General features: G+C 44.0%; 1 long non-coding RNA gene across 1 annotated transcript in view; it reads left to right on the top strand.

Annotated features, from left to right (window-relative positions):
* The window catches only part of LOC128322087 (uncharacterized), a 51380-nt gene extending 39200 nt beyond the window's left edge, over nt 1-12180 (top strand). The window contains exon 3 of the long non-coding RNA XR_008305514.1: nt 11856-12180. This is a non-coding gene — a long non-coding RNA (uncharacterized LOC128322087). The remainder of the gene's footprint in view (nt 1-11855) is intronic.
* The last annotated feature ends 532 nt before the right edge of the window (nt 12181-12712 follow it).

Here is a 12712-nt window from a genome sequence, read left to right as displayed (position 1 = left end):
ACAGTGAAATTGATTGGCAGTTCATTCAGAATAGAGAAAATTTACATAATTTGTTATTAACAGATGGAACTTGTTGCCACAAGGTGTGCTAATGAGCAGTAGCTTAGATGTTTTTAAAAATGAATGAGACAGATTCATGGGGAATAGGTCTATCAACAGCTATTCACTATATACTAGCTTTCATGCACAGAAACAAGGCACTTCTGAATACCAAATGCCAAGCTCAAACAGCAAGGCACAGAAGTGGGGGCTCTTGTCTTCATGCTCCGCTTGTGACCTTTCAAAGGCAATTGGTAAATAATGGGAGATCCCCTCCCTTGTCTCAGTGGGCTTGGTTAATGTGAGTAATCTTCTTTTACAAAGTTGGAAAATTACTAATGTCACTTTGAACGCATCCTGAAATGCAGGTCCTATTGTCCATCACTGGGAATGTGCTAAACCTAAATGCCTCTCCCCCTGCTCTCCCCCACCCATTTACCTTGTAGTGCTCTCTGTAAGGCTCCCAGGTATCTGGATACTGAACAGCATCGCTCCAGAAATAAGGGACTCTGGAACATGTATTTGGTCTGGGTGCTTAATAGGGTATCTCCAGTGTATAAGATACACGAAACGACAGGTCCCAAACCTTCTTGCACTTGGGATATTCTTACACATGCCTATAACAGTGTCCCAGAGCAAAGGGCCCAGAGCATGCTGTTTCTAAATTTGATATCCCTCAAATTCTCAAGTGTCTGGAAAACCACGTATCATGATCTCTGATGCCTGGGGCATCACCATTTTAGTGTTTCAGATAATGGAGTAATGGAGACTTCCGGCAAGGATTTCTCATTGCCACAGTCACCAGATAGATTTTAGTGAAAGGGCTTTGTGGTGGCATTGTGGCGTCATTGTGGTGGCAGGGAATGAAAGCACTGGGCTTAATTCATTACAAGTCAGACCCAAACTTCAGTATAGTTTGGGTTAGGCTCATAATAAGTTCAAGGGGTGAACCCTTACAGTTTGCCATTACAATTCTCCTAGTTTTAAATTTTTGAACAATCACTTATTATGATTATAAGATACTAAGGCATACAATTATTATGGCTTGTTTTTTTAAAATGAAATGCAATTCTCTATACTGGGAGCCAAGCTGAAAGTTGATACGTATATCACAATGTCAGTATCACCTAAACAGAACATTTAGAAAAAAACTTTATTTACAAATTATGCATACAAATGGGTGTCACAGTTCAAGGGTATTTGTTGTGTGGCAAGGTTTGGCTGTGTGTTTTGAGAGTAATGGGGTTGCTCCTTGAGACATTTTATTCAGTGATCTCTTCTCCTCTTGAGAAGTTGGCAGTGTAATGTGGTTACCAAAATAACTAATAAATCAAAGGTTAATTGGCAATACAGAAAAATACACCGACATGCAAAGGTTCACCAGCTGAAGCAATAAAGAGAACAAAAACAAAAAAAGCTGTACAAATGATACAGGAAAACAAAGAGATATGTTGGGAGAAAGACTTGTTTCATTTATTATAGAAGTGGAATTCACCAGGCCTACCACCTTAACCTGAGCATACTTTCATTAATAATGAAAATAATTATAAAAACTACAAGTATGGACCTGCAACAAAATGTTGCACTGCATCCCTGGTGTACGTGTGCTATCTGATCCTTTGACTGAGCATGTTCTAAAAACAAAAGTTAGCAACAAAGACAGAAGCACTTGCTCTAACTTGTGCAAATTTTATTTTAGAAGAAAAGAACAGCCCTGCTGGATCAGGCCAAAGGCCCATCTAGACTAGCATCCTGTTTCATACAGTGGCCCACCCGATGCCTCTGAGAAGCCCATAGACAGTAGGTGAAGGCATGCCCTCCCTCCTGCGGCTGCTCCCCTGCACCTGGTATTCAAAGGCATGTTGTCTCTGAGGCTGAAGTTGGCCAATAGTCACCAATCTAGTAGCCATTGATAGACCTGTCCATGAATTTGTCCAAGTCCCTTTTAAAACCATCCAAGTTAACGGCCATCACCACATCCCGTAGCTGAGAATTCCATAGATTAATTATTCACGGTATGAAAAAGTACTTCCTTTTGTCAGTCCTAAATTTCTCAACCTTCCATTTCATAGGATGACCCCTAGTTCTAGTGTTGTGTGAGAGGGGGGAAATTTCTCTCTCCACTCTCTTTACTTCATGCATAATTTTATACACCTCTATTATGTCTCACTGTAGTCACCTATTTTCCAAAGCCCCAGATGCTGTAGCTTTGCCTCATAAGGAAGGTGCTCCAGAGAGTTCTCCACACAGCAGGCTTTACAGCGGGTTTCTGTGGATCTTTACTGCAAACTCAAAGTTACCACAAAAACCTGGTGCAAAAAGTGGATTTTTTAATATATATAAGTTGGGCTGCACATGCAGTGAAAAACCCAAATTGTGCGTGAAGTGCTCCTCGATAGCTCAGAGGGACTTCGGAGTAAATCTGCCCAATATGTGAATGCATACCCTCCATTCTGTAGGAGATGCGAGTGAAAGGACTTTAAAAGCTCTGTGTGAAACACTTCCAGGCCCCTGATCATCTTGGTTGCCCTCTTGTACCTTTTCCAGTTCTACAATGTCCTTCTTAAGATACAGTGACCAGAACTGCATGCAGTACTCCAAATGTGGCCACAGCATAGTTTTGTATAAGGGCATTATAATATTAGCAGTTTTATTAACAATCCCCTTCCAAGTGATCTGTAACATGGAATTTGCCTTTTTCATAGGTGCCATGCACTGAGTCAACACTTTCAATGAGCTGTCCACCATGACCCCAAGTTCTCTCTCCTGGTCAGTCATTGACAGTCACTTTTCTTCTAAGTCTTATTGTGATGAATTGAACCTCCAAAGTGATTCCATAAAGCTGGGGTATAGAGAATAAATCCCCTTAAAACTTGCCCACCAGCACCTGGGAGGGCAATACTTCACAACACCAAGAAATTAACTGTGACAAATTTTGTCCCCTTTAGAAAGAGAACAGGGTTACCTGACTCCTGAGGGAGCCATCAAATGTTAGCATTTTCTTCTGTGAAGGCTATTAGACAGTTTTCCCCCTTAGAAGAAGTGGTTGTTGAAGCTAGGGATTTCCCTCAGAGGCGTATCTAGGGGAAATAGCACCTAGGGCAAGCACTGAAATTGCGCCCCCTGTCCAAACATCTGACACCCATCTTTCAGATAACTTTACCATAATATCAGCTGAAAAATACAAGTCAAGCTTGTTAATCTTTTAATATTTCAAAAACTTTAGTAGCGGATGTAACCAGACCAAAAAGTGCTGGAAAACTACAAATTTCTGGAGCTCATGAAATACCCAAATACTATGTGGAGGTGTACTTGGAAAACTAAACAGAAGTGCCTGTCTAAGTCTCTACTATGCATTGTAGCATCACTATTACATAAGTTTTAAAAATAAATGGAGAATTTTCCTTTCCCAGATACTCTGTAAATAATTAAAGGATATGCAGAGTAAACTGTGTCACTGCTTGGAATATATTCTAGTATTTCAGAAAGTCAGTTAAAATGAGAGAAAGAGAGCAAGAAACTCTCTGTACATAGTGCCAAACTGAATATGTGTACAGTGACTTATATTAATTTTTTAAAAAACATTTTAACTGTAGTCTCTTCGGCGGGCTTCCGAAAGGCCTTGGGGGGGTCTGAAAAGGTTCCCCCTCCCCCTTCTGGCCTCTAGGGCCTCACAGGGATCATTTGAGCATGTGTGGTGGTCATTTTTAAATATATATATATGTTTTTAAAAGGCTGCTGAGAACAAAATGGCCACCACACATGCTCAAATGGCCTCTGCGAGGCCTGGCATCACCTAGGGTCTCACAGAGGCCATTTGAGCATGTGCGGTGGTCATTTTGTTTTGGGTGGCCATTTTTTTTAATTTTTTATTTTTTTAAAATGGCACCCCCTTCAAGTGGCACCCAGAGCACGTGCCCTGCCTGCCCTACCCTAGATACGCCCCTGATTTCCCCACTCTTTTTGCTAAAGTCCTCCTAACTGCCACCCGCCCTGAGTTCCATTAGCTCCACCCACGTGCTTATCTGTGTGAGCTCATGAACATCCTATCCCATTGACTAACATGCGGGAAGTTGGGTTTTGTTTTGTTGGCCTCCTTATGTTTCCCCCCTCAGATTTTTGTTAAAACAACATATCTGCAAGTCAACCTGAGTCTGCTGGTACTTACCACTTGCCTGCAGGCATTCTGGTTCTCCATCTACTAGGACTGTAATATTTCCAGCTCCTTCGGAAATAGTATATGTATGGGTTCTGTGTGAAATTCTTGCTAGGTTCACATAAGGAGCTTCTGTTTACAGAAAGAGAGTTCCACTTACAGAAGGGAATGTGAAAAGAAACAGTTTCATTTAACACTGGCATATATGCTGGTAACCTCCAGGCTTGACTACTGTAATGCACTCTTCATGGGGCTGCCTTTGTATGTAGTCCGGAAACTAGAATTGGTGCAGAATGCTGTACCATCACACTGCTTTTAAAAGAACTGCACTGGCTATTGATATGTTTCTGAGCAAAATACAAAGTGCTGGTTATTACATACAGCCCTTAATGGGCCCATGGGTCTAGGGCACTTAAGAAAGTGCCACTTTTGTCATGAACCCTGCTGCCTATTAAGATAATCTGGGGAGGTCCAGTTACAGTTGCCAGCCCCTCACTTGGTGGTGACTTGGGACCAATCCTTCACTGAGGCTGCACCAGGCCTTTGGAATGTGCTTCCTGTCAAAATAAGAATGTCTCCGATTGCTTTTCAAAGACCCTCAGGACACTCCTGTTTTCTCAGGCTCTTAATGAAAATGAATTTTAATCTGTTTAACTGTTTTTATTCTGTGCATTTTGTGTGTGTTTTATTCTGGTTTTTTTATTTGCTATATTTTAAATTATGTTCACTGCCTCGGGATATACATACCAGGAGGTATATAAATATGATAAATAAATAATAAGCTGTGCATGCAACCCTATATCCCTTGACAAAAAGCATATTCTGAAGCAACTTGCAAATAGAGGCTGACATCCTGACTAATAAAGCATGTGCACTTTGAGGGACCGCAGGGGCTTGCTGGGAGCCCTTGTGCACATGCTGTTGTACGAGAGCGTTTGTTTGTTTGTTTGTTTGTTTATCTATCTATCTATCTATCTATCTATCTATCTATCTATCTATCTATCTATCTAATGCAATCTCTATACCACGCTTCCAAAAATGGCTCAGGGCAGTTTACACAAAGAAACAATAAATAAAATGGCTCCTTGTCCCCAAAGGGCTCACAATCTTCCAAGCACTGTTTGCATTCCCAAAGGGCTCTGCAAGATCAGAAACACATCATGTCTTACCCATCCTGCAGAACCCTTTCGGAGTGCAAGCCAAGCAGGGCTTGGAAGTCTAAAGACCCTTGCACAGCAGTGTGTACACAAGAGGAAATTCCACGAGGGCCCCCCTCATGCCCCCACGGTCCCCACAAGCATGCACACCTCAATAGTCAGGATGTCGGCCACTGTCTAGGACCCACCCGCCCCCAGGTTCACCAAATATTGCAGTTTGTCAGTATAGAGCATAAAACATGCACAGCATTAAACAACATCAAAGAAAAGTTCCAGATCATTGTTCAACTTTCCAGAGCAGCTTTTCAGAACAACATAACCATGTTCCTGATTTTTAAGGAGGATGGAATTTTTATTTATTTATTTATCTATCGTATGTATATATCACCTGATATGTATATCTCTAGGCGGTGTGCATAATCCAAATCGATAGATCGATCGATCGATAGATAGATAGATTTTAAAAAGCAATTAAAATACTTTCACAGAATAAAACCATTAAAACAATTTCAGAGTAAAACAATTAAAACATGATGCTGCCTACATGTAAACCAAAACGTGTTTATAGGTGTTTCCATTATTTATGATCATTTTGATTTTTAAAATACCACACTTTAAAAATGGTATCTTTGAATGTGGAGAGTTTAGCACTTCCCTAGAAAAAATAATTTAAGTCTCTCTGCCATCCATTTAGAATGAGCTCTTTCAAGCTTGTTCCGTTAGTGGATAAATGGAGCTGGCAAATCTATCCATTCAGGTCATGCGGACAAGGAAATAACCTGAGTGATGTGAGGAAACTGGAGTTATATTCTGATGGGCTTTAAAACTGAAATAGCACAATTTGAAGTCAATTAAGCCACACAGCTTCACTGCTATATAATAGAAAGGAAGTCATTTTAATAAAATTAACACTGGGAAAAGAAAGGAAAGGATTCTAGTAGAGAGTGTGCAGTGGAGTTCAAAAATGGTAGGAAGCTGTCCTGTTAAAGAAACAAGGCTGCCACAGGAGAGACTTTGCACATATTTCTGACACGGGGAAAACTTAGGGCACCCGTTTTAAATTCATCTGGAAGCAGTTTAGTGGTATATATTTCAAATTAGTCTGAAAGCTGCTTAATTTTTGCTGTTGCCCCCAAAAGAAACTTGACTGCATCCGGGGCAACACATTCATGAGGCAAGATGAGGTGACAGCCTCAGGTGGCGCCTGCACTCTGGGGCGGTGAGCACAGGCACCCCACCCCAGCACCACCCATGAGTGTTGCTTCAGCTGCCTGCTGTTGCAGCCACCACTGCTCCTGGCTCCTTGCTGCCTTCCATTCCTTTGCATGCATCTCCAGGCTGCTAAACCTTCTGGGCAGCCAGGCTGTTATACTGGAGATCAGCAGGGAGCCAATCTGAGGTTAAGCAACCTGGAGAAGCATGCAAGGGAAGGGAGGGCAGCAAAAAGCTAGGAGCATAGGTGACAGAAGCAGGACACGGTGAAGCAATGCCCTCCACCCCCACAAATTTTATTCAGTGGTTACTTTTGAATATATTTCTGCAAAACAGTGTAGGAAATATAAGCGTGAGGCCCGTGCCAAGTTGGATCAATAAAATCAGAAATTGTCCATTTTTAGTGGAATTGGAGGGGTTCAGAAAAAGTCTGAACCAGAACTTAAATCTCCCAATTCATGTTGGACTTTTTCAACACCTTCCAAAAAAGATGAGAGTTCTCCGGAGCTCCAAATGGCGGTGAGGTTTCCCCCCCTCTCCTTGCGATCACGGCCTTGGGGGAAAATTCCCATCTTCTGCCCTATCTGCCCATTTGCCTGCCTGTCCCATGCATATTCAACTTTTTAAAAGGTTTTTTAAAAGGGCTTAAACCCATTTTTAGCTCATGATCAGCAGCCGCCAACTGATTTCCAGGTTTTTCATGTGATTCTCTGAAGTTACATCATTTCCATTTGGATTCTCATTTGTTACATCAGTTCCTCTACAACTGTCTGGTGTTGTATTACTTTTCTTCTGAGTTCACACATTGAGTATACATGGTTATTTTAATCCCCCTCCACCTGCTAGTCATGACTCCGACTCGTTCCCGATCCTGACCCTGACCCCAAATCCAAATCTGACCTGACTTTTGTAGAGATACAAAGTGACAGACAGACAGACATTTGTGAGGTTGATTAAGGTCAGGTTGGACCCAACTGCTTTAGGTCTATGAACAGGCCTAATAACATTTTGTGAAGATTTTTGCTGGAAAACAGTATATAAATATTATTTAAAATACTATATTTTCCAACAGTAACCCCAGGAACAACACAGCAGGATCTCTAGAACTTACATGTGAACCTTTATTCTCCTCATTCTCTTCCTGGCATGTCCACCCAGGTCTTATGATATGATTACACATCTATCCAAAGGTTGACATAAATGCTGCATATACACACTATATAGTTTTCCTATAGCTCTTGCCACTCATTCTGGTACTGCTGGAGTAAGAAATGTCAGTGTGGTTGCAACTGTGAGCAGAGGAGAATATTAGTTACATTTCTCTTCCTGCATTTTTTTGGAAAATGCGGGGAGTCAATAGAAATATGCTTAACTTATTCTTAATTGATTGATTGATTGATTGATATCCTTAAAAAAATGCTTGCAGTGATGCAAATTGCTTTTAACTCTTACTGGTACTCTTACCATAGTGAGCTGCCACTCCCATTCCTAACAACACATCACACAAAGCACCCTGTCATCCCAAATTCTGAACTCCTGTGCCTTACATGACTTTTCAGGCCCTCCTGTTTCATCTTCCAAAGTCTTCCCCAGGGGTGTAGCTACAATTGAGTGGATAGGTTCAAAGAACCTGGGACCCCTAGCTCCTGAGGGCCTCCCAGCTCCACTCCTCCCCATTTCCTTCATTATCTCCCTCACTCTGAGGGGCTGCCAGGAAGAGGGGTGAGCACGGGCCCCCTATCCCCTAGCTACGCCTCTGGTCCTCTCTATCACTGTGCAACCTTCTGAGCCTTTGTGGGAAGCCTCTTAACCTTCCTCTCAGCCTTTGTGGCCTTCCAAGACCTCCTCTATACAACTTTTCTAACCTTCTTCCTATCCTCATACAGCCCTCCAAGCCCTCTCATCCCCTTACTTGATAATGGCCACAGTGGCTGCTGTTTCTCCTCCCCCGCCCCCGGCCACTTCAAATGTCAAGGGGCTAGACATGGAGCAGAATGAATTGTGCATGCTTTCCTGATCTCACTTCATAGGGCCGGTAGCTGTTAAAGAGGGCCCCCCAGTGCCAGATATGTGCAGAAGTGCACAAGAAGAGCTGGACGAGAGCAGATACTTCCCCTTGCATTGGGGTGGGGTGGGGGTCCTTTAGATTCATAACCCTACTAAAAATGTGTTTAGAATCTCTTTGGGTTTATCTGTTGATTGTTGGTATTCCCATTCTTTCTTTATTTCCAGACATATGTCATTTTTGGCCACCAGACCACACAGCAGCGAACAGTAGTTTAAATCAATAAAATATCAGCATCATTATAAACATTAATACAATTCAGAAATAAAATCATCAATAAAGTATGCAATATATGCAGCATGAGACATTTTTATAGCTTTTACCCAATAGGGTATGATAGATGCTTGCTTGTTGTGCCTCATAGTAAAACAGTGGCAGCTATTTTAAAGTAAGGATGAAGGCAGTATCATGATTGTTCACACTGGAATGAAGGGAGTAATTAATCCAAGAATGGGTTCACACATGCGTATTATTCAGTCCATGACTACAACAGTGCACAGTGCAATCCCATGAATGTTTATTCAGAGGCAAATCACAATGGGTTCAGTGGGGCTTACTCCTAAATAAAAGTGTACAGAATTGCAGCCACACATTTTATACATGTGAAACAGTAATTACAAATCAAAGACTGCCAGGAAAATGTTCGCATCGCAGACATTGTGCTTTTTAAAAATAAAGGCAGCTCATACATTCAGCTCGGAGGGTCCTCGTTAGGAGACCCTGGACCTCCATGGTCCCCAGGCGTGGAACCAGACCGCCAGCAGCCTGTGTCCGGCTGCAGTGGTGGCCTCGCTCACCCCGCCCCTGCACCTGACATCGGACGTGGGGAGCGTGGTCTGGCTCCCTAACAGAGCAGTGCAGCTCCATTTGGGAGTGAGAATCCGTCTGGCGCTGCGTTTGTAGCACAGCCAGGAGGCCCTTCCCTGTTCAGCGATTTAACTCCTGAAGGGGCAGCGTGGCCCCAGCCTGGCCAGGGCTGCATTCACAGAGTGGCCAGGAGCAGCTCTTCCCTGTTCAGTGAAGGGGCCACGTAGCCCCATTCGGGAGCTAGATTGGGGCTGGAGCTGCATTTGCAGCACAGCCAGGAGCAACTCTTCCCTACCTTAAAGGCAGGTTAACTCCCGAACGGGGGCTGCGCGGCTCCCACTTGGGAACCAAACCAGAGCCCCTGTGTCTGATGTCAGATGTGGGGGGCATGTCGGGGCCGTGAGACGCAGCCCCTGATTGGCAGCGGCCCGGGTTCTTTGAACCCGTTCGCCCAGTGGTGGCTCTGCTCCTGATGGTCCCAATCCAGATTCCAAACCACACGTTATGTTAAGCACACCATTGGCCCTCGTCTCCTTGGTTTTTGTTTTGTTTTGTTGGCTTGGTTTTTGCTTTGCATGAAAGATTGGGGCCACAGCATGACAGGAAAAAGGATTTAAACCATTGTCCCAGCTGTGGTCGAGATTGTGGCCTGCTATTTGCCCTAGAAGAAAGTTGTCATTGACTTCTGTTCTGGGGCAAATAGCCATAGGGGAGTAATCTGGACTGCAGCCATTGGGGCAAAGGATTAAATCCCCTTTCCCCACATATGTGGTCTGAGTCCTGATCCCCTCGAATGTCTGCTATTCAGGAAACAAACAGAAAAATTCACAGAAGGGCCAGTGTTGTGCTGTTTAGCATAACAAATCAGTCCCAAAAGCATCAGCTGTCTCCCCTCCATATATCTTATTACCACACAGAACATGTTGCGAGGGTGTTTTAGGCTGCGCTGATCCCCACTGCTTCTCATAGTGAGGGGAAAGGGCCCCTTGGGCAGTGTTTAATTTGTAGAATAAAGCATGCCAGGGCTCGTCTGCTAGGAAGCCATATTCTTAATCATAGATCTACTATGTGGGTAATAGTTCTAGTGACAGACTAGTATGGGGAAAAGCACTCTCCAGATGTTAAAAGCTCTCAGTGGTAAAGGAGGCAAATCTCATGCTGGGGATTAATAGGAATGGAATTAAAAATAAAATGACCAGTACATGAATGGTGCAGCTATATTTGCAATGCTATGTATTGTTCCAATCAATCTGGGACACATTTCCTGTGTGGACAACTGAGGTGTTTGGAACTAGTTAGCTTAGAAAAGGGATAGCCAGTGGGGAACATGGCAAAGATGTATGTAAGGTCTAAGGTATAGTAAGAGTTATGTTTCCTCTCTCTTTCTTGCAATATTAAAATGCAAGGTCACTCGAGGAAACTGAGGAGATCGGGGCCATTGTCACCACTACCACAAGGGTTTGGGGAAGGTTTAGCTTGGCGGAATGCTGCTGTGGTGAAAGCACTTCTTGTCAGCTGCTGTTTACCTCAGGAAGGAAGTTGCCACTGCGGACAACTTTAGCTTCCCTCTCAGGGATGAGGATTTTGCTGCAATTTTTGCTGCAGATAGCCTCTATGGGGGTAATTTTCAGTGGAAAAATAACAAAAAAGACAAAAAGTTTTAACTTTCCTCCCCACATGCCACAATCCTGATCCTATTTTGTCCCCCACTCTTGCCTGCTTTAAAAAGAAAAAGGAGGAAATGCACTGGTTTATGCCAGTCTGTGTCATGCCCCTACCCTAGGATGGTGAAGAGAAGGAGGAAGTTGGCAACCCTCCAGTAGAGCAAGAGGAGGAGAGTTCATTTGTCAGGCTGCAGGAAGAAGTTGAGGCTGCAGGTCCCGAGGGGCCATCAGAAGCAGACAGGCTGGGGGGTCAGCAGTCAGACTCGGAGCTGCTAGAAGTACAAGCGATAACCCCCAAAGAACAAAGGTATACCAAGCGTTGGCTACAGCTTGATGTGCAGCTGCAGCCTTTGAGACAAAGTGAGCATCTCTGTAATAAGGCAGATAAACGCTGAATTTACAGCAGCTGGCTGAGGGAGGAGGCAATTAGCCAAGCACTATAAATCTGTCAACAGACCATGGCCAAGTTTCTAGAAGCAACGTGTCATTCCTGGGGCATTGCTGCAGCCCAGCCTCTGACTCTGAGGGATTCCAGCTTGGTGTTGGCTTTGGAGTTTCTGGCTGTTCCTGACCAACCCTTGTTCCCTGCTCGTGACCAGACTGTTGTGCCCAGTCACTATTTCCTTCCATGGAGGAGTCCTTGCACCTTGTTGGTTTCTGGACCCATGGATATCTGGTGAGTGAACCAGGTAGTGGGGGAAGGCAGTTTGAACCTGATACTTCCAGTAAAGTGTTCTCTTGTGTTTTCCTTTCAGACTGGGAGGGACTCAGAGGAGCTGCCTGCGACCCTGCCCGAGACCTCAGTGAAGACGTTGGACAGACGGACCAGAGAGGACATCGAGGAACTTCCAGTGGCCTTGACAGAGCCTTGACTTGGAAGCCGGACGGACAGGCTCCTGACAGTCTGGGCTTGAAATATGGTGTAGTTGGGCCCTGACTCTCAAAATACAAGCCCTACAGTTTTCTGTACAGTCTGTCTTTGTCTCTCCCCTGTCTTTTTGTTCTGGAGGAGGGCCTGAGCGGTTCACTGTGCAGTTGCTTATTCCAGACACTCCTTTAAAATAAAGGAAAATGAGGATGTATAAACATGTAATCTCAGTTTTTTTCCTAATGGAAATTGACTTGTAGTTCCTCCAATTCCTCTCTCTCCCACCACAATGCTTGGGGCTTTCCACACAATTCTGTCCTTTGTTACCCCCTCTCTCTGGCATAGTTCTCTGTCCTGTATTTTTTCCTCATCCTTTTTAGAGTCAGCCTAAAACTTCTATCCCATGGCAATCAACCTCTGCACACCCCCATCAATGCCACCATGCTGATCCCCATCAGCAAATTCCCTTGCCAGCCCATGCTGTTTCCCCCATCCACCCCAATGGATCTGCCACCAGCCTTTTCTCCCCCAATCTGATTCCCCTATTGGCTGTTACCCTCATTTGGCCTTATCCAACTCGCCCATCAGCCAATCCCCCCATTCCCTCCTATAACTGGCAGCAATGGTAGCCACTTACCCTACTTTCGGAGTAGAAGAATGTATTGGAAGACTTCATTCTGCTCAGCTTTCCACCCTCAGCCTCACAAGGAATGGATAAGCAGTTGCATGGGAGGAGGAAGTACA

The sequence above is a fragment of the Hemicordylus capensis genome, chromosome 4, assembly GCF_027244095.1.
Source record: "Hemicordylus capensis ecotype Gifberg chromosome 4, rHemCap1.1.pri, whole genome shotgun sequence".
In the NCBI taxonomy this organism is placed as follows: Eukaryota; Metazoa; Chordata; class Lepidosauria; order Squamata; family Cordylidae; genus Hemicordylus; species Hemicordylus capensis.
This window is presented reverse-complemented; position numbering and strand designations above follow the sequence as displayed.